We start from the raw sequence: 22,427 nt of genomic DNA, 5'->3' as shown, positions 1-22,427 counted from the left end.
GTGTGTGTGTATGTGTGTATGTGTATGTGTGTATGTATGTGTGTGTGTGTTTGTGTGCGTGTGTGTGTGTGTATGTGTGTGTGTGTGTGTGTGTGTATGTATGTGTGTGTATATGTCTGTGTGTGTATGTGTGTGTATGTGTGTGTGTGTATGTATGTGTGTGTTTGTGTGTGTGTGTTTGTGTGTGTGTGTGTGTGTATGTATGTGTATGTGTGTATGTGTGTATGTATGTGTGTGTGTGTGTGTGTGTGTGTTTGTGTGCGCGTGTGTGTATGTATGTGTGCGTGTGTGTATGTATGTGTGTGTGTGTATGTATGTATGTGTGTGTGTGTATGTGTATGTATGTGCATGTGTATGTGTGTGTGTGTGCGTATGTATGTGTGTGTGTGTGTGTGTTTGTGTATGTGCGTGTGTGTGTGTGTATGTATGTGTGTGTGTGTATGTGTGTGTGTATGTGTGTGTGTGTGTGTGTATGTATGTATGTATGTGTGATTGTGTGTGTGTATGTATGTATGTATGTGTGTGTGTGTGTGTGTGTGTGTGTGTGTGTGTTTGTATATGTGTGTGTGTGTGCATGTGTATGTGTGTGTCTGGAGTTATGGGGAATGCATGGAGTCTCCCATCAGAGGATTAGGGGAGGGCAGTGATACCAAAAATACAGCAAGAAATGTTGAGAACACCAGTGGAAATTCTATGCATTATAAAAAGAACTAGAATGTTTGTTAAAAAAAACCCCCAAAAAAACACCCTATATTTAAAACACGATATATTTCAATTTTCCAACGGAAATCGATGTTCATGCATTGCCCAATGGAAATGCTTACAATTACACGCAGCTTGGGGTTAGAAGTGTCCAGATTAAAGTCTGTAATAAACCCTCAAACCCAAGGAGTGCTTGCACTAATTAATGTCTGTCATAATTCACAATCGTATGAAGAAGCTTTTATTTTCTCTCTCCACTCACAACTGCAGACTAAGAATACTCGATTTACGCATCGTTTAAGAGCGAGTATAAAAAAATTGATGGTTACTGAATGAGGAAAGAGAAAGTGAAACTTGGATGAATTTGTGAAAATCTCTTAAAACAAAGATCTTGGTTACAATAGCATGCATTTGATTCATGACAATTCGTAACTGTATATAAACATGTACCGTGGGCCCCTTTAAACTCTGATACAAATGGGGGCCGTAGCCTAGATCCTACAGCTGCGGTAGTCAATAGGCGGACCGCGGTCTGAATCCGGACCACCAGACACTTTTCAATGGACCGAGATAATATTTAAAATTTTGTGTAAATAAAACGTCATTTGAGAGTAGGGCCTTGTTTTGCATGCATATAGTCTGTATTTTCCGATGGCAAATCATACAACTGATATATGTATACATTTTTCTGCATTCTGGACCTTGCATCCTGTTAAGTTAAAAATTTGGACGTTTCCAAAAATTGACTACCCCTGCCCTTCAGGTATGCACACTCATCTCTGAGGGCATGGCTAGCATGGATTTGAATCTCGACCCAGGGGTAAAACTGCCCTCCTGGTGTTTCACAAGCAGGGCGAGGCATCAATATATTGTGTACGTCCCTTGGTCGGACGTTAAACCGGGCATCCTGTCTGCTGACATTAGATGTTGGGGGTAAAGATCTCAGGTGTCCGTTGCGAAGAGGAGGCAAATTATCACCGGCACCCTGAATAAAATACAAATTCATACTCCACTCCATAGCTTCAAGCAAGCAGTGCTGGCCATTGATCCTCATGTCATCCCCCATACTGACCAATGATCTTTATTACCCCCAATTAACCCTTCCAAACCCAACACTTCCTTTCTGATTTCAGTTTCCTCCCCTGCTCTTCCTTCCTTTCCCGTTCAATTATTTCCTTGCTGGTTGTGACCAATTGCTGCCCTGCTAACCCACTGGCAATTTAACCTTGCTCTTTCATGAGCATCTCTCTTGTATAAAGAAATATACAAATAAACATGCACTTTAGATGATATGCAAGTCTAACAAGAAAGAGCAATCAGAGATTGCAGACCCTCGCCAGGAAATGTTTTCAGTGGTTTTTTTTAAGGCGTTTGTGTTAAAACAAATATGGCAGCCAAACCACGTGACCAATGACCGTTATTTCTTTTTCTCCACCAATTTATCCCTAGATGATGCTCAATAAATTTCATCTTGATAGGATGACGTTTTGTATTTGTTGAATTATGACGTCATAATGGAGCACCTACGACATCATCATTAACATGTGTTATTCCACATGGAGAGCTCTTTACCATGTGCCATGTCTCAATTTTTTCTATGCAGTGCTTTCAGAGATATAGAGGTGGAAATTTTTTGGGTTTTTCAAATATGGCGGCCGAACCACGTGACCTATGACGTCATAATTATCATAAAATAATTATACAGGTGGAGTTGCACCTATGGTGAAAATTTCCTGTCAATCGAACCAACGGTTGCAGAGAAAATCATATTTATTCTTTGCGGACAAACAAACACAGACAAACAGACAAACAGACAAACGGACTCAAATGCAATACCCTCTCCTCTGGCGAGGGTAACTAGGGAGTTCATAGAACACGTTACACCACGCAGTGTTGATTATACACCTCAATTTAAATAGAATAATGATTTGAAATATCATTTTTTAAATTCCAGAAGTGTAGCGCTATTGAGGCAGTCTTATACATCATCCCATTTAACATGTCCAAGTACTGCTAAATAAGAGTTTTGAAAGTGGAAAGAAGGCGAATTGTGTTCTACAGCGTTCAAGTGCATAATTCAATTACAAATAAAATAAAGATTGTAAAAGTCGCAGAAATGAATTCATTCTGGAATTTAGTGCGGTTTCACCGCCATTGACGCAGCATCTATTACACCACCCTATCTAACACGTTGCATTAATTATTCCTGCCTGTTGTTTGTGTCTTTTATGACGTTGCTAAAAAAAGTAAGTTTCCTGTTTGGAATGATTTTCAATTTTGTTTGACTGCCAGGCAGCCAGACTGAGTAAAAAAAATAATAATCTCGCATCTCTCCACATGTGGATCGGGATGAATTTCGAGCCAAATTACTGTCAAACTACAGCGATTCGATTAAATTAAGTTATTCCTCAATCATAAGCTGGCATTTGTAGACACACGGACAGATAGACAGAAGTAAACTAATTGCTTAACCCCATTTTTCGCTTCGTGTGCGTGGGAGTAATAGCACATTCCTGGTACCAGACAGATCTGCAAATACGAATACAATGGTCTTTGGTAATCAGACAAAGTTGAGTGGTTATTCGATTATGACTGTCAATCACGTTAGATGGTTTAGTTTGACAAACTCCATCTTTTAGTAACCCCAGCAGAAGAGTCAATTGATGAATAATCGGGTGATCCTGCTGGCCACTCCATTGCTCCCCGTCTGCCGATAAGACGTTAAAGACGTCGAAAGAACCTCTCGCCCATAGTGAGATTCGGCAGGTGCTCCATCCTGTTGCATGAGCATGATGTCCACAAAAGTGTATTATTTTCACTTAGCACCAATGAGGTCTGCAGAAGATCAAGATACAATTCCCCTTGGACGGTCTCAAAAAGGTCGAACAACCCCGTCGGATGTTAAACCGCGTGTTAGAGATGAAGGAACATTGGGAAAGAAAGCTGCTATTGGAGAACATTCTGACATATCTGTTTTTACGGCGTAGCCCATTGGGCAGAGCCGTCTAGAACAGTGTTTGTCCGTCTGTATGTATGTACGAGTTGCATGTATGTATGTATGTATGTATGTGTGTGTGTCCCCTCAAACGTATACCAATCAGAGCTGAGGATCTGGTCACAGGTCACATGACAGGGTGATGTGATTACATCTGATGTCATTACGGCGGTGATGCAGCTGACTCTCCATGCACCGCCATTTTGATTTATATGCCGTTCATGATGAACATATCGTCGAACCTGTCATATATCACAATCACCATGCTACCTTTACGCTTTTCATTCAGTGTGAAACACAAAAAAACCATTGTTAAAATGACCATCAAATATCGAAAGCATCGGCGTTATGGCTCTTCCAGTACGTATAGCCCTTCGGCGTTATGACTCACCGTCCGCTTCGGACAAATTAAACCCAGGTTTCTTAATACAGTGGTATCGTTTCAGTATTATCGTTTTTGTAATAATAATAAAATTAAATATAAAATATAACCATAACACTTTAATCCCAATGTCGTGAATGAAAAGTTGATGGATCGAAGCGGTGTAAAAGCGGAAGAAAGAAATTCACCTCGGTTTTTTTAAAATAATAGAATTTTCGTAATAATAACGTAACGTTATTATTATTATAGTAAATCTAATTGTAACACTAATCCCTTTGTTGTGACTGCAACATTACTAGAGGTTAAATATATATAGATATACCACCTTTAGAGGCCATTTTTCCCCGCAGACCAGGGGTTGGCCTTTTTTGGGCACCGTGGCCCCCTTTTTGAAGCAATGTTTTATGGCCGGATGCCCTTCCTGCCACCAACCCTGTTGGTCGCCTCTTGCGACACACATGGAATTACCAGTGAACTGGTACTCAATTTGTGGACCTCCGAAGGATGACAGGCTGAGTCATCCCCCCTGGTGTTAATTCAGTGAGCGACTGGGATTACAAACGCAGGATCCTAGGATTGCAAGCCAGCACCCTAACTGCTAAGCCAACACCAGGTTAGGTTACATATATATTGTTGTGGATATGAGGACTGTATATTTTTTTTGATTGTGTGCTGTATGATTATTATTATTGTTTATTCTGTGCCTCCTGCCTCCGGAGCTGTGTAAAGACCAAAAGGGCATCCCATAGTCCACAAGCATACACGTCAGCCAATCATAGAATATCCATGTTCGATAGTTATCTCTTATTCTGTGTTTTAGGATAAGGCTGTGTCTCCCATTAATTGAAAGTACTCCATTGCACCAGTGAAAGAGAATAGATCCCCTTTCCTTCCCATCCCCAAAATCTCCATCCCATATTACATCCCCTCTCGTCATTGCCGAGCCTCGATTGCCCATATTACCTCCCCTCCAATAACCGCCATTGACCACGAGGCTCGAGTCAGGGAAGAAAGGCGTGTCTCCACCTCGTCAGAGGGGAGGAGGGGCGTGCCCGCCCGTCGTCATCCAGGGCGGAGCCCGAGGGTCGCGCGACCAACCAGGGCCGAGGTGAGCACCCCGATGGGCGTGTCCTGAACGCCGGCGGCTTAACCGCCGGAGGCGCTATAAAAAGGCGCGCACGGAAGTAAAAAGGGAGGTGGTTGGACAGTTGGTTGGTTGCGCAGAGAGTTGGTTGCACAGAGTTGGTTGCGGTGAGGAGTCGGTGGTCAGAGTGAGGGACCAAGAAAGAGTGGAGGGTTTGGACCAGACGAGTGGGACAAGGCCTGGCAAGGCAAGTGGAGGCGGGAGCAGCAGCGACACCCGGCAGCCGCTTGGGGCCTGGGCGGCGGTTTGGAGCAGGGCCGAAAAGGAACGGCGGCTGCTAAACGCGCCGATCGTGCTGCATGACCCCCCTTGGACCTCCCTCTCCCTCCAGCCATCCACATCCTGCGATTCCTGCAATTCCCCGCGTGAGTCAGTGTCTTTTGTTTGTTCTGTCCTGGGATAAGTTAAGCCTGTAGATAAGCTAGTATTTGCACTGTGTCACCTGCGTCTTATGTGTTGTAAATAAACTTGATTGCTCCTTTTTGCTTGTGTGTGTAAATAATAAACCCCATTACTCTGTACGTCTTCTCGTTTTAATTCCTTTTCCTCTTGCATTGTGTCGTTTTTGTCTTTTCCCTCATTGAGCAGCTACGGTGCGATACGGCCAAAGTTCTGGGTGAATCGGGTGAGTTTTGTTAGGTCGCGGTCTTACACCACCGCTCGGTCTATAACATCTGTCCGCAACCTGTAACAATTGGTGTCTGGGAGTGGAATTCGGGTCCCGAACCAAATTTTTAAAACATCTAGAAAAAAAATTTTTGGTCAAAATTACGAGCTGCCGAAATTTGTTTTTTTAAAGCAAAACCCGAATTTTGAAATCGCGCCATGGCTGTTCAAGGCGACGGGATGCCGGTGGGAGAGATAGACGGGGTGGAATCGACCCAGGACCTCGGGGAAATGTATGTGGAGGAAAGGGAGGAGAAAAATGGCAATGTGGTTGAGGGGGTATCAGACGCGCAAAATGGCGCCTCGCACATGGCCACGGCGCCCACGCCCGCGACCGTAGCAGCGCCGCCGTTGGATTTGAACCTTTTGTTGCAACAAATCGTGACAGTACCCTTTGTACTACCAACGGTGGCCCAAATGCAAGCCTTCATGGCCGAAATGAATGCAAAAATGGATAGGATGGGGGCCGATTGGGAGGAAAGGGAGCAGAGGGACAGAGACCGCAGGTTGGGCGAGCAGGTCCCACGGGTGCACGAGGAGGTAAAGCGGGTCGAAAAGCGCTGGTTGAGCGAAGCGGAGGAAAGCACGGGTACAATGACGGGGGTAGAAATCGCGACACGGGGTTTGAAAAAGCCGGCGACCGATGAGGTAGAGGGAATTTTATTAAAGCCAACGGTCGTCGAGGTGAACAAAGAAATTATGGGTATAGTTGAAATTGGAGAGACCGGGGACTTAAAGTTAAAAGAGCAACAATCGGAGGAAGGAATGGAAATTGCTCAAAGTCTAAATGCACATCCTGATGCTGTACTCGCTAACCCGAATGGAAGTTTGCAGGTTCGCGTGGAGAAAAGGATCCCCCAGGTGAGTCGTGCTGTATATTGTGCGGGTAGATTTTGCAGGAGGATGTTTAGCGACAAAAGAATTTTCGCGCGCTTGGGATCGAGGAAGCACCCGGGCGTTGGTGAAGGGTCCCGTGTGAGTGGAAATGGCACGCGTGGGAGAAAAAAGTGTGCGTCGGCGAGTGGGTGTGTTATAAAGTGTGGGAGTGAAACCGAGTGCGAGCGAGAATGCACGTCGGTGTGTACGGGGTGTGACACAGGGAGTGAGAGCAATACGGAGTGCACGCCCATGGTGAGTGTTACGGAGGACGTAACGGAGGAGAGGTGTGGACCGAAGTGTGCGCAAGAGGTGTGGTGTGTAACAGAGAGAGCGTTGGTGGAATGTACGGACGGCGTTGGAAGTTGGAACGCCAGGTTTTGTGAGGGTGAAAGGGGTAGCGTATGCTTGTAAGCATGCAAGTAAAGCACCGACGGTGACCGGTTTAGTGGTTAGAGCGACGGATAGCCGATGCGAGCACTCGGTGCGAGCGGTGCTTGGTTGGGTGCGAGGCCCGGCGCGGATCGATGCTGCGTCGCTTCTCTTCGAAGCGTCGTTGCCGATTCGAGCTTGGCCCCGCCCCGCACGGTCGAGTCCGGGCTTTGTCGGGCGAGGCGACCGGTCCGGTTCAAGGGCGAGTGGGAGGAGGCGGAACGGTGCCCCCTCGTGGGGACGGGGTTCCGACCGGGGGAGATTGAGCCATCGGGCCCGGGACCGCAAGGTGCCACGCCGAGATGGTGCGTGGAGCCTCGGTCCAACCAAACCACCTCCCTTGAACCGAAAGCCGGACGGATTCAACCTGCAGGCAACCAAACCACCCAAATTCATTGCTCGGCTTTACGAAGCCGAGTTTAATGATGTCATGACGCACCGAGGCTAGGATATAGCGGACTGTGATGATGGTGATCGTGATAGTGATAGTGTTTTGATCAGAAATTTAGAAAAGTGAATAGAATTGGCAGTAAATGGAAAATTTTCGAATTGGTTGGAATTTGGACGAACAAAATTGATAGTGGAGAGACCCCCGATGTGGTGGGATGGCAAATCCACCATCCCTCACAGACGTGGGGGCAAATGCGCAATAGTTTATGGGGTGGCTATGACAACCGAGCCAGGGAGGGCTTGGATAATGATAGGGATCTAGAAGAGATTGACATTAGGTAACGTTAAGTTTAGTTAGTGACTGATACCTGTAGTGGGGACGCAGGTAGATTAGTGTGGATTATAATGACGTGGGAGCGCAATAGTTTAAAGGGACGACTGGGAACCGCAAGTTTCAGAGGGGAGAAGTTAGCTGAGATGATGCCGTGTGTGTGAGGATTGAACAGGTGAGAATGGAACAGGTGTGATTGCACAGGTGTGCAACTGAACAGGTGTGTGGAGCAGTGTATGAGGGAGTAGTGGTGATTGCGTGTGGTGTTGACCAAATGGTCCAGGAAGAAAGGAGGGTGCAGGTGGCACCAGGTGTGAGGGCACAGGTGTGCAACAACAGGTGTATGTGGCTGTGTGGAATAAATGGTAGTGTGGAATATCTGGAGTATTGGAATGGATGGTCGTGGAGTGAGAATGGTGGAAATTGTGGAGTGGAGTGGATGGTGCGAAGGTGTGAATGGGGGAAGAGTGGACCCCCATCACGGATACCCGGGGCGGGTAGTGTAAGTGTTAGGTAGAGGGTACAGGTAAATTGTGGTTGGAAATTGGCATCTGTGGTGCGGGTGACAGAATGGTATTTGGATGGGTGCATTAGTGTTGTGGAAATGGCTGGGCGTGTAGCCTGTTAGTATGTGTAGTTGGTTTGGGCACTCCACCACTGTGAGGATGTCGGCCAGGTGAGGCCGCAGGTGGGCTCTGGGAGCCGTTAGTGTCAGTGGGGCCCGAGGATCCGGAGGACGGACCCGGGTAGCCCAGTGCCAGAGAGGGCACCGAGTGGGGAGAGCGCCAGAGGGCCTTCCCCAGGTAGTTAGGTTAGGGCAGGGAGCAGGTAAGCTCGGAGGCAACTGCAGTGGTGGGGGTGTGCAGGTGGGTAGACCTGCTGGGAGAGTTACATGTCGCGGCCCAGAAATTGTGCGAGGGCACCGGGAGATGAATCGGGGGAGTGAGACCCAAATTGAAAAGCACCACAGTTTGATCAATGGGAATTGGTTATTAGAACCCATAGTGTAAGTTGGCCAATGGATTGGCAGGGAAAGACCCCGGGTAGTGTAAAGTGTGTTAATGTCATTTAGAAAGTAGTTAGGATGAAGTCTCCTCGCACCATCTGCATCCACTCACCTGAGGTGACAGGTACTCCACACCATGCCATGGTTTAATTATTTTTATGATGCAAATGTTTGGATTGTGAGACGCATCATGACGTGGGTGTGACATTGTGCTTTGATGTTCCATCTCTGCCTCCTTATGAGGATTGATGATGAATTTGGTGATGGCAAATTTTGAAGTAGAGGGATTGTGGAGACGAATTTGGTATAGGGGAAATATGGGGAAGACGTGACAGTAGTGACGAATTGGTAATGTGTAGGTTTTGTACATATGGGGTAAGGGCAAGGGTGGGCTAGGTAACAGGGGGGTGACGTACGGTAGGGACGAGCTTTCTCACTTCGCCCTCCGTACGCATTTCGCCTTGCATTGCCTTTTTGACGTGTACCCTTGTGACCTTACCCCTCGCTCAATTGTCTTTCTTTTGTCTCCCACATGACCTGTGCGCCGTTGGGCGCCGAGGGGAGCGTGCGTGGGTCGGCCATTGTGCGCCCGAAATTCCCAGAACCAGCTGTCTGCATCGATGCACCACATTATGGACCACATGCCTGTGGCCGAGCACCACTTATGGACCCCATGGGTTGGGGCATGGCCCCTCTGCTGGAACCGGCCATGAGGGCCCGAAATCTTGCTGGCGGACCTTGGCCACAGGGCACCGATGCCCCACAGGTGAACCACACTAGTCGGCCCTGTGGGCCATAAATAAAATAAATAAGAAGGACACATTGGGCACACTTTATTGCAAATAGGCCGCCAGTAAGCAAAGCAAAAGAGAATGACAACATCTGGAAGACAAATAATAATAACCAGCAGAGGGAGCCGAAGAAGCAAGAGATCACCTGCAGGGTTAGGGGTTGTTGGTTTATTTTTATGGAACACTGATGAACTATGGTGACTGCACCGATTGGTGCTTGGGTGCGTTTTTGGGTGCTTTTAATGGTGCGTCGATGCAGAGCAGACTGTCTCCCCCCAGAAAGAACAATTACAGGTCCTGGGTTAGTTTTGTAAATAAAAATAGCGTCAGTGTATAGTTTGAAGACCATTCCGCAATTCGGTTAACTGTGGGCGTAAGTCTGTTAGGCAGGGTGCAATGGAGCAGCGGGACACATTTATTTATGTTTAAAAACTGTCGCACTCAGGGTCAGGTTAAAAATAGAGGGAACTACACCTACGTGTCACACTAAATAAAAGGGACGTGCCTAAGAGGAGGAGGGTGCAGTGTTGTGGATATGAGGACTGTATATATTTTTTGATTGTGTGCTGTATGATTATTATTATTGTTTATTCTGTGCCTCCTGCCTCCGGAGCTGTGTAAAGACCAAAAGGGCGTCCCATAGTCCACAAGCATACACGTCAGCCAATCATAGAATATCCATGTTCGATAGTTATCTCTTATTCTGTGTTTTAGGATAAGGCTGTGTCTCCCATTAATTGAAAGTACTCCATTGCACCAGTGAAAGAGAATAGATCCCCTTTCCTTCCCATCCCCAAAATCTCCATCCCATATTACATCCCCTCTCGTCATTGCCGAGCCTCGATTGCCCATATTACCTCCCCTCCAATAACCGCCATTGACCACGAGGCTCGAGTCAGGGAAGAAAGGCGTGTCTCCACCTCGTCAGAGGGGAGGAGGGGCGTGCCCGCCCGTCGTCATCCAGGGCGGAGCCCGAGGGTCGCGCGACCAACCAGGGCCGAGGTGAGCACCCCGATGGGCGTGTCCTGAACGCCGGCGGCTTAACCGCCGGAGGCGCTATAAAAAGGCGCGCACGGAAGTAAAAAGGGAGGTGGTTGGACAGTTGGTTGGTTGCGCAGAGAGTTGGTTGCACAGAGTTGGTTGCGGTGAGGAGTCGGTGGTCAGAGTGAGGGACCAAGAAAGAGTGGAGGGTTTGGACCAGACGAGTGGGACAAGGCCTGGCAAGGCAAGTGGAGGCGGGAGCAGCAGCGACACCCGGCAGCCGCTTGGGGCCTGGGCGGCGGTTTGGAGCAGGGCCGAAAAGGAACGGCGGCTGCTAAACGCGCCGATCGTGCTGCATGACCCCCCTTGGACCTCCCTCTCCCTCCAGCCATCCACATCCTGCGATTCCTGCAATTCCCCGCGTGAGTCAGTGTCTTTTGTTTGTTCTGTCCTGGGATAAGTTAAGCCTGTAGATAAGCTAGTATTTGCACTGTGTCACCTGCGTCTTATGTGTTGTAAATAAACTTGATTGCTCCTTTTTGCTTGTGTGTGTAAATAATAAACCCCATTACTCGTCTGTACGTCTTCTCGTTTTAATTCCTTTTCCTCTTGCATTGCGTCGTTTTTGTCTTTTCCCTCATTGAGCAGCTACGGTGCGATACGGCCAAAGTTCTGGGTGAATCGGGTGAGTTTTGTTAGGTCGCGGTCTTACACCACCGCTCGGTCTATAACATCTGTCCGCGACCTGTAACAATATCATATGTATATATATATATATATATATTGTTACAGACACGACTTTGATGTTAAGGTGGGCCGAGCGGAATGGCCGTCGTGTCCGCACAAATTACCCGATTATACTCGACGTTGACGGAGCCGCGCTACGCTGGATCAATAAAGGAAAAGAAGACACCCGGCTGGATTATAATGACAGACACCAATGTTTCGATTCTCAATTATATTCGTACGGAAAAGGTTAGATTACAGGGGCTAGAGGTAAAGCACAGAAAAGATGGGCACTTAGACACAGGCTTATCTTAACCCCGGACAGACGACAGGTAAACGGGACAAGGCTGACTCACACGGGGGTTGATGGCAGGAAAGCGGGTATCGATGGCTCAAGGTGCACTCTTGGCTCAAAGCAGGGTACAGTCCGGTCCAAAGATACGGGGAGGTCACAGCGCTCGGAGGGGACGTTCTTTCTCAGGCGGGTCTTTCTCTCTCAGCGATCGCAGGCAACGTTCTTTCTCAGGCGGGGCGCATCTGACTCAGCGCTCGCAGGTACCTCTTTCTCCAGCTGGGGGCGCATCTCTCGTCACGTCCGCTAAGTCGCCACGTATATCCGGCGGGGAGTGACACGCCCTCGGCTCGTTAGCTCCGCCCCAGATGGAATCGGTCCGCCCTTCTGATTGGGTGCGGGGGGGTTACCAGGCTCCGCCCTTGACGAGGAGCTGACAGCCAGCCCCTCTGGTAACCCCGTGGAGCGCCGAGCCGGTGTGAGGACGCATCCTCCCCCGCGCCGCCGCCATCTCCTCTGTTGTTGTTGTAATTGTTGGGGAAGAAGATGGAAGGAGGTATGGGAAAGGTCCTAAACTCACTACTGATGCCATATAATCACATTCTGGTGCAACGAAGAGTCATAATTAATGGAAACGAGGCCTTAACTGACATAGACTAAGAATAACTAGCAAGATGTCCGAAAGTTGTCTACGTGTGGTGCGGTGGACCTGGGCACGACATTTAATGGGGGAATAAGGGGAAGGTCGGCTCTACTGAGTGTTATTTACATGCAATGGGACTAGGGAATGGGGGATTGGGGAAAGTTGGGGAGTATTGGAGAAATAGGGGAATATTTACAAGCGGATATGGAGGCCAAATTCCATATTCGCAACATTGCACCCTTCTCTACCCTCGGGGCATCCCGACCCGATAAATTTTTACCTACTTTAGTGTGGCACGCAATGTAGTTCCCTCTACTATTAACTCTACCCTGAGTGCGACAGTTTTACAGATATTCACAAATGAGTAAATATGTCCCCCTGCGACGTTGCACCCTTCTCCTCACAGAAACACACCCACAGGATAACCGAATCCGGAAAGAATTCTCAAACTACACATACAGCCGGTAGGGAGCATTATTTACAAGACTACGCTGCTATTTACACTACGATCCAGGACCTGTTTTTGGAGGAACACATGCAGATGTTATGCATAGAGAGAGCGCGCTTGCCAACATCGATACACCAACCCACGAGTGCTCTGTGGCCGACGGCCTTTAATAACGTGCAGAGCACCCTTCCCGAGCATCAAAAGCACCACCCCACCACCAATCGGTGCAGTCACCATTGTTCATTGGAATAAAAATAAATTCGACAACCCCTAACCCTGCAGGTGTCTCTTGCTCTTCTTGTGGTGCACTTGGTGTTAACTAAAAGTGGTTCACCTGTATGGCATAGGTGCCACGTTAACCCATAGGTCCATCCCCGGGTGGTGCTTGGCCGCAAACGAACTGCGGTCCATGGTGGGTGGCCACAAACATTGCGGTCCATATGGTGTATCGATCCCGGCAGCAAACAGCGAAAGTGCAGGCCCACAACTGCGCAGCCAGCACCTCTCTCTCCTCTCTCTCTACCCCAAAGCCAGATCCTCGGAGGTGGGAGACAAAAGAAGCAGACAAGTGAGTAAGGTGGTAAGGGCGCAAAAGTGCACGCAATGTAAGGTGATGCACACTGGGGGCACATGGGAACCAGGTGAGACAGGTACGTTCCTATCGTACGCCCCCCCCCCCCCCCCACCAGGTAACCTACATGGCCCCTCCCTTACCCCTTACTGTATCCACACAACACAACACTACCCATAAACATCTACTTTACAAATCAACAAACATCCCTACTGTCTTCCCCGTTCCTCCCATATACCAAATTCGTCTTCTCTCCCTCCTAACCAATCAAATTTGCCATTTTCAACTCTCATCAAAATTTGCCATCTCCAACTCAACATCATAATTTGCCATCACCAATTCATCATCAGTCCCTCCTAAGGAGGGAGAGATGGAATCACCCCAATGTCTCATCCACGTCGTGATGCGTCTCACAAATCCACAGCAATCTCATTTCCTGCTACAAACCAAGAAAACACAGGTGTGGAGTCATCATCATCACCTCAGGTAAGTGGCTGCGTATGGTGCGACAGGTTCATCAATCCTAACTATTTCCTAAATGACTTTAACAACTTTACACTACCCGGGGTCTTTCTCCGGCCAAACCATTGGCCCTCTTACACTATGGGTTCTAAAAAACCAATTCCCATTGACCAGACTGTGGTGCTTTTCAATTTGGGGTCTCACTCCCCCGATTCATCTCCCGGTGCCCTCGCACAATTTCTGGGCTGCGGCGTGTACCTCTCCCAGTGGGTCTACCCACCTGCACACCTCCACCACTGCAGTTGCCTCCGAGCTTACCTGCTCCTTGCCCTAACCTAACTACCTGGGGAAGGCCCTCTGGCACTCTCCCCACTCGGTGCCCTCTCTGGCACTGGGCTACCCGGGTCCGTCCTCCGGATCCTCGGGCCCCATCCACAACTCTACCGGCTCCCAGAGCCCACCTGCGGCCTCACCTGGCCGACATCCTCACAGTGGTGGAGTGCCCAACCAACTACACGCACTAACAGGCTACACGCCCAGCCATTTCCACAACACTAATGCACCCATTCACAACACCATTCTGCAACCGCACCACAAGTGCCAATATCCAACCACAATTTACCTGTACCCTCTACCTAACACTTACACTACCCGCCCCGGGTACTCGTGAAAGGGGGTCCACTCTTCCCCCATCCACACCTTCGCACCATGCACACCACTCCGTACCACTTACTCCAACTCTCTCCACACACCTGTACTTGCACACCTGTGCTCTCACACCTGGTGCCACCTGCACCCTTCTCTCCCCAAGCGCATTCGCGCTGATCCACACACTCACTACTCACACACTGCTCCACACACCTGTCCAGTTGCACACCTGTGCAATCACTCCTGTTCAATTCTCACACAGCATCATCTCATCTAACGACTCCCTTCTGAAACTTGCGCTTCCCAGTCGTCCCTTTAAACTATTGCGCTCCCTCGTCATTATCATCCATACTAATCTACCTGCGTCCCCACTACAGGTATCAGTCACTAACTAATCTTAACGTCACCTAATGTCATCTTCTAGGGCCCTATCAATATAACCTAACCCACCCGGGCTAGTTTTCACTGCCATACACCCCATAAACTATTGCTCCTTTGCCCCCCCCATGGGAAGGATGGTGGATTTGCCATCCCACCACATCGGGGGTCTCTCACTACCAATTTTGCACATCAAATTTCAACAAATCAAAAATTTGCCAATCACTGCCCATCATCTGCCAATCACTACTGCCAATCCCTTGCCAATCATCAAATTTTGTTTTTCTCTAATTTGGGGTCCAAAACACTAACCTCATCACCCAGTCTACTCACTACTGCCTCTTGGTGCGCCAATTCCCGTCCAAAGCCCGGCTTCGTAAAGCCAAGCCATGGATGCGGATTGTTTGGTGACAGTGGCTGGACACGTCCCGCATTCGGTGCAGGGACGGGGGCTTACCCGGGCCGAGATCCCACGCACCACCTCGGCGTGGAGCCATCCAATTGCCCGATCTCGACCTGCCGTTACGTCTCACCAAAAAGTGGTCGCCATGACGACCCTTTCTATCCAGCCGCCCGCTCCGCCTATTGGAGCACAGACGCGGCCGTTCAAAGCGAGGCCCAGCGTGGATCGCGCACGGCGGTCCTTTCGAACCCGCCGTGGCTCGGATCCCCGCTGGTTCTCGCGGCACGCGAAGCCCGGCACGCACCGAGGGCCCGATTCGGCTATAAGTCGTTCTACACTCTACCCCGTCTAACGTCGATGCTTCACCTGGACGCTTACACCCCGCAGCCCGTTCCTTGCTCACACATCCAGCCGTGCCCATGCTCCTCGTACCTTTCCTTACACACCCAGGTACCCTCATTCCACTCACAGCCTTGGTCACACACCTGACCACCGAACACTGTGGCACACATTCGTCACTCGCACACCTCACCAATACACCTCTTCGCGCCCCTTCCTCGGTCACCTCCTCTGTGACAATCACAGGTGTGCCCTCATTCGCACACCCAACCACGTGCCTCACCACCAACTCCAGCGTGCATTCCCACTCACGCTCTACCATTCCAGGTGTGCATCCTTCCATCCCAGGTGTACATCCTCGCTCACCTGTCACAACCAACTCACGCTCCATGTCACTCTCACTACTTTCACCTCCATTCCTGACAGCGCACTCACCCTTACTCTTGACAGCACACTCTTTCCCCATGCACCTGTCCGTCACACACCTTTCTCGCGCACACTCTCCCGTTACACCCTCTGTAACACTCACCACAGGTGGACACTCTTCCTTACTTCTGACAGCGCACTCTTTCCTCATGCACCTGTCCGTCACACACCTTTCTCGCGCACACTCTTGCGCACACTCTCCCGTCACACCCTTTGTAACACTCACCACCCCGCGCTTCCACGTGCTCCCTCGCACACGCGCTACGACCGACTCACTCTCGCCAGCACCCTCACTCCTTGGCACACACTTTTTCCTCACACACCCCAGAGTCGGACTTTCTCGCACACCTCCTTTTTCGCACACCAGACCGGTCGCACACTTCACCCACGGCCTCTCACGAACACCCGGGTCTATCTCGACCCCCAAGCTTATTAAATCACCTGGCGCATCATACGCACGACCATATTGGTCACCACTTACACCGGGTCCTCTTTCTCTTCGCTTCTCCTCCATCACCTGCGAATCCCTCATCCGGTTAATGAGCACATCATCACGATCCAAACACAGACTTTGGACCAATTCTTTTATCTCCTCTTTTATCTCTTTCTTATCCCCTCTCCGTCGCTTCTTAATTTCGCTCATCCCTTCTTCCACTTCTTCTAATTTGTGCTTCACCTCTTTTATTCCCCGGTACGTCTCCTCAAGCTCATCCTCTAAGGCTACCTTGACCGTTTCCAGGTGCGTCCTCACCTGCCGGTCCTTCGTCTCCATTACCTCTATCACCTCGTCCAACCTCGTTGTCAGTCCCTCACGTACCATCTGACATTCCCTCTTTGTCGCTATCAAGTCGTCTTTTAGTTCTTTCTGTGTCGCTTTTAAACCTCCTATTACCGCTGTGTTCTTTTGAACCTGCTCCACTAACTCCGTCTGTCCCACCGTCAGCTGCTCCACCTCCTGCGTCAGGTCCTCTATGCCCCCTTGTAACTTTACAGTCCCCTTTCTCACCTCCTTCTCCATGTGCTCCTTACAGTGCCTCACCTCCTCGCGCACTCCTCCGACCTCCTCACTCACTCCTCTTCTGATCTCCTCTCCCATCACTTGCATCTCCTGCCCAGATGCCACCCTCATCTGCTCCATTTCCTCCCTGTGAGCATCCAGTTTGGTTTCTACCCCCATTCTGACCCCCTCTATCTGCTGCCCCATTTGGTTAACTTCCCTTTCCGCTTGGTCCCTCATGTCCCTCAATTTGCCTTCCATGGTGTTTTCTAACCCCTCTAACCCATTTTTCACTCCCTCTATCTGATTCTCCTGGGCAGCCATTCTGTTTTCTACCCCCATTAACCCCTCCTGTATTTCCCCTAATCTATTGTCTAATCCCTCTATTCTACTCCCTAACCCTCCGATCTGGGCCCCCATGTCCTCCCTCAATTTCTCGCTATTGGACCCCATCCTTTGTTCTAACCGTTGGCTATTGGCCCCCATGTCCTCCCTCATTTGGCCCTCCAATCGCTCACCCTGAGCATCCATCCGGTTCCCCATTCTGTTTGCCATTTCTTCATTATTCTGGGCCATAAGGGCCTTCATTTGTATAAAAAACAAGTTCCAATCCACCGGGGGCGCTGCCACGGTCGCCGGCGCGGTGACCAGCGAGGCGCCATTTTGCGTGCTTGCTACCCTCGCTGTTTCGCTCTCCTCACGTGTCTCAATTTGGTCCTGGACCGACCCTGCTTCACTCTCCCCTACCGGACCCCAGCCGTCTTGATCCGCCATAGCGCGACTTTCCAAATTCGAGTTTCGTAACACAAATCCAAATTTTGCTGTTATAATTTCGTCGAGCGCAGTAACCGCGGGACCGCGCTCCGGATCGATTTTGTCGAGCGCAGTACGCGCTCCGAATCGATTTTCCCTCCCAAAATTTGGGCCTAACTAATTTAGTCCCGGGTCCGAATCTCACTCCTCGACACCAATTGTTACAGACACGACTTTGATGTTAAGGTGGGCCGAGCGGAATGGCCGTCGTGTCCGCACAAATTACCCGATTATACTCGACGTTGACGGAGCCGCGCTACGCTGGATCAATAAAGGAAAAGAAGACACCCGGCTGGATTATAATGACAGACACCAATGTTTCGATTCTCAATTATATTCGTACGGAAAAGGTTAGATTACAGGGGCTAGAGGTAAAGCACAGAAAAGATGGGCACTTAGACACAGGCTTATCTTAACCCCGGACAGACGACAGGTAAACGGGACAAGGCTGACTCACACGGGGGTTGATGGCAGGAAAGCGGGTATCGATGGCTCAAGGTGCACTCTTGGCTCAAAGCAGGGTACAGTCCGGTCCAAAGATACGGGGAGGTCACAGCGCTCGGAGGGGACGTTCTTTCTCAGGCGGGTCTTTCTCTCTCAGCGATCGCAGGCAACGTTCTTTCTCAGGCGGGGCGCATCTGACTCAGCGCTCGCAGGTACCTCTTTCTCCAGCTGGGGGCGCATCTCTCGTCACGCACGTCCGCTAAGTCGCCACGTATATCCGGCGGGGAGTGACACGCCCTCGGCTCGTTAGCTCCGCCCCAGATGGAATCGGTCCGCCCTTCTGATTGGGTGCGGGGGGGTTACCAGACTCCGCCCTTGACGAGGAGCTGACAGCCAGCCCCTCTGGTAACCCCGTGGAGCGCCGAGCCGGTGTGAGGACGCATCCTCCCCCGCGCCGCCGCCATCTCCTCTGTTGTTGTTGTAATTGTTGGGGAAGAAGATGGAAGGAGGTATGGGAAAGGTCCTAAACTCACTACTGATGCCATATAATCACATTCTGGTGCAACGAAGAGTCATAATTAATGGAAACGAGGCCTTAACTGACATAGACTAAGAATAACTAGCAAGATGTCCGAAAGTTGTCTACGTGTGGTGCGGTGGACCTGGGCACGACATTTAATGGGGGAATAAGGGGAAGGTCGGCTCTACTGAGTGTTATTTACATGCAATGGGACTAGGGAATGGGGGATTGGGGAAAGTTGGGGAGTATTGGAGAAATAGGGGAATATTTACAAGCGGATATGGAGGCCAAATTCCATATTCGCAACAATATATATATATATATATATATATATACACAAAGAATTAAGTTAAGCACCCCCCCCCCGTTTTTTTACAACCTCGCACATTACAAGTTTGTTGTCGTCAAAACAGTGTAATATACCCATGATATTGCTATATTTTCTGGAGAAGTGATATTATGGTCACATAAAAACATAACAATCATGCCGTTTTCAATATTTTATTCTGAATAATTTAAGGTGAAATTTTTTGGGAATTTTAGGCATATTTTCACCTCAATTTAAGTATGGAGCTATAGGTCCATCACGGACAGTGTGGATGACGTTTATGTTTTCTAATGTACAGTCATTGTTCTGAGAAGACCTCTAGCGATCTTTGCGTCAATAACGTGTGTAGGACCCACGTGATCGGATGGAGCAAGGTGCTGTGACAACCATCCCCTGGCCTGCGTACAGTCCTGACCTGAACCCCCTCGAGCACGTTTGGGACATGTTGGGACGACAAATTGCGAAGATGGTCCCTCCAATAGCCAATCTGGATGAATTGGAACGTGCATTACATCGGGAATGGAACAACCTGCCACAGCAACGCATACGACGGCTTACAGGGTCTATGAGACGTAGGGTTGAGTCAGTGATCCGATCACGTGGGTCCTACACACGTTATTGACGCAAAGATCGCTAGAGGTCTTCTCAGAACAATGACTGTACGTTAGAAAACATAAACGTCATCCACACTGTCCGTGATGGACCTATAGCTCCATACTTAAATTGAGGTGAAAATATGCCTAAAATTCCCAAAAAATTTCACCTTAAATTATTCAGAATAAAATATTGAAAACGGCATGATTGTTATGTTTTTATGTGACCATAATATCACTTCTCCAGAAAATATAGCAATATCATGGGTATATTACACTGTTTTGACGACAACAAACTTGTAATGTGCGAGGTTGTAAAAAAACGGGGGGGTGCTTAACTTAATTCTTTGTGTATATATATATATAATTATATATATATATATGAAATATATATATATATATATGAAAGTAGCGGCAGCTTTGTGTCCGGCCGTCATGCTACGTCATTACGTATATGATATCATTACGGCGTAAACACCCGCTCACTTCGGGAGCGGCAGGAAAGGTCATTCCTCTTTGGGGTTACAGTCTCTCTATTACAGTCTCTCTATGATCGGGTCTCAAGAACATTGGGTGTTTGTTCATTTACCAAATTTCTTGTGGAGAGATCGCCAAGTGGTTAAAGCATTCGAGCAAGCACTCCATTCAAAACCCTTAAGGAACGGCTGGCTTGGCAAGCACTAGCTAGCTGCTTGGTAAATGAGCACACCTCCAGCCCTTGTGGGGTATATAGATTACAGTAGATCTTCGCTCAGTTCTGGAAGTAAAACCTACCTCATGGTTGTCGGGATTCCTCCAAATTTTTTTGTTTAATGTTATAAGCAGCATTAACGACTGTTTAAAAAGCTAATCATATGTGTTTGTGGTTTATAATATTTTACAAGCCCAGCTGCGCCGCTGTTAGACTTCCGGTCTTGTTTTTTTGTGTACAAGGTCGAGCCTCATGAAGGAGCAAGAAAATAACGGATTAGGACGTTACAGAAAAAGGCGAGAAGAAAGACAGGGGGTGGGACACCAACAACAGGGTTGAGGGACAAAATAGAGGGAGACTTGGACAAAGGTGTAAGGCTTTTCCGGTCTAAGGAATAGGAGATTGGCTAATATATCAGTTTTACAAAAAGTGAGGGGTGGGTGGGGATTTAGCAGTTAGGGATTCAAACTATTCAAACTCTCAAACTTTTGAGAAATGTCAAAGCCACACAATTGCAGCATGGAGTTTCACATTTCGAGCAACTCTAAAAACGTGGGATTTCTATCAAACTATATTCCCAAAAGTATTGCTTTTAAAATCCAGCAAACCTTGCTCTTTAAAAGGCCGTTTTTCAAAAGTTTGAACTCGAGTTTCCAAAGTGCAGATTATAATGTCTGTAAAGGCTTCCAAAAGGTTGCTGAGGTTGAAAAATTATTTTGCTACATCAGAGTACATGTTCAATGTTAGCACCGAGAAGATGAAAAGCAGAATGTGAGTTCAAAAAATAAATGAAAAATACAAAGAGGGGAGGAGTTAAATACTAATGGACAGTAAATGAAAATTTAGAAACTTAAAGGGAGCACACTGGTACAAACAAAGAAAATTTCTCATTATTTAGGAAGCATGTCATACATTCATCTGTTGATATAACTAGCGTGACTCGGCGCGCTCCGCGCGCCTCACCACACGTCGTTTCAGAGGGATAGGCATCTTTGACCATTTTGGTGTCTTTTGTGTCTTCATGGTGTTTTGTGTCTTCAGAGCCATTTGGGTCTTCGGGGTCTTTTGGATCCTCTGGGCCTTTAAGGGTATTTTGGGTCTTCAGGGTCTTCAGGGTCTTTTGTTTCCTCTGGGTCTTTAAGAGTATTTGGGGTATTTTGGTTCTTCGGGGTATTTAAGGGTATTTTGGGGGTGTTTTGGATCTTCAGGGTATTTTGAGCCTCTGGGCCTTTAAGGGTATTTTGGGACTTTTAGGTATTTGGGGTCTTTGGGGTCTTCAAGGGTATTTTGGGTATTCAGAGGTCTTGGTGGTCTTAAGGGTCTTAAAGGGTCATCAAAGGTCTGAGGGGTCTCAGCAGTCTAAACATAATTAAGAGGGTTAATTAAGAGGCTGTTAATTTTATTTGAAGAAGAAGAGGACGTTTTCGTCGCATATAAACATAACGACATGCATAACGACATGCATAACGACATAACCATATACGTTTGCTCTATTATAATAAGAAGATGTTGTGCTCGTTATGTGTCGATTGCTATTTTCACTAAACACCAATATCCAGTCTCTGCATGTTATATTTTCATCGATTACATTTACACTACTCACAATAAGTTAGGGATATTGGCAGGTTCTTCGGTGTGGTTGATTTTGTGTATTAATTATGTTGCAAAAGGTTGTTGGTCCTAATTCTATGGTTATTAATGTGTGAAAAAGAAAAACAGCATTCTTGATTTCAATACCGTAACCCAAACCCCTATAAAAAAATTAACTCACTCCCACAATATCCCTAACTTGTGAGTAGTGTACTTTTCTGTATTTGTACAGATAATAGAATGTACAAACATTTGAGCAGATTTTCCTTGACTAATTGGGCCCGTCACATTTATAGAGCAGGTTTGCGAGCGTAGATTAGTGTTTAATATATATATATTTATATTCAAGTCATTTTACATTCACACAAAAATAATGTTCCGTAGTTAAAAACCTTTGAAATTGACCATTCATATGGAAC

General features: G+C 48.1%; 1 protein-coding gene across 1 annotated transcript in view; it reads right to left on the bottom strand.

The window, feature by feature from the left end:
* LOC137436096 (potassium/sodium hyperpolarization-activated cyclic nucleotide-gated channel 2-like) overlaps positions 1-22,427 on the bottom strand; it is a 231,967-nt gene that overhangs the window by 71,953 nt on the left and 137,587 nt on the right. The gene's annotated exons all lie outside the window — the stretch shown is intronic.

Source organism: Myxine glutinosa, chromosome 11, assembly GCF_964187855.1.
Source record: "Myxine glutinosa chromosome 11, kmMyxGlut1.1, whole genome shotgun sequence".
NCBI lineage: Eukaryota > Metazoa > Chordata > Myxini > Myxiniformes > Myxinidae > Myxine > Myxine glutinosa.
Note: the sequence above shows the minus strand (reverse complement) of the source record. Positions and strands in the feature narration are given on the sequence as shown.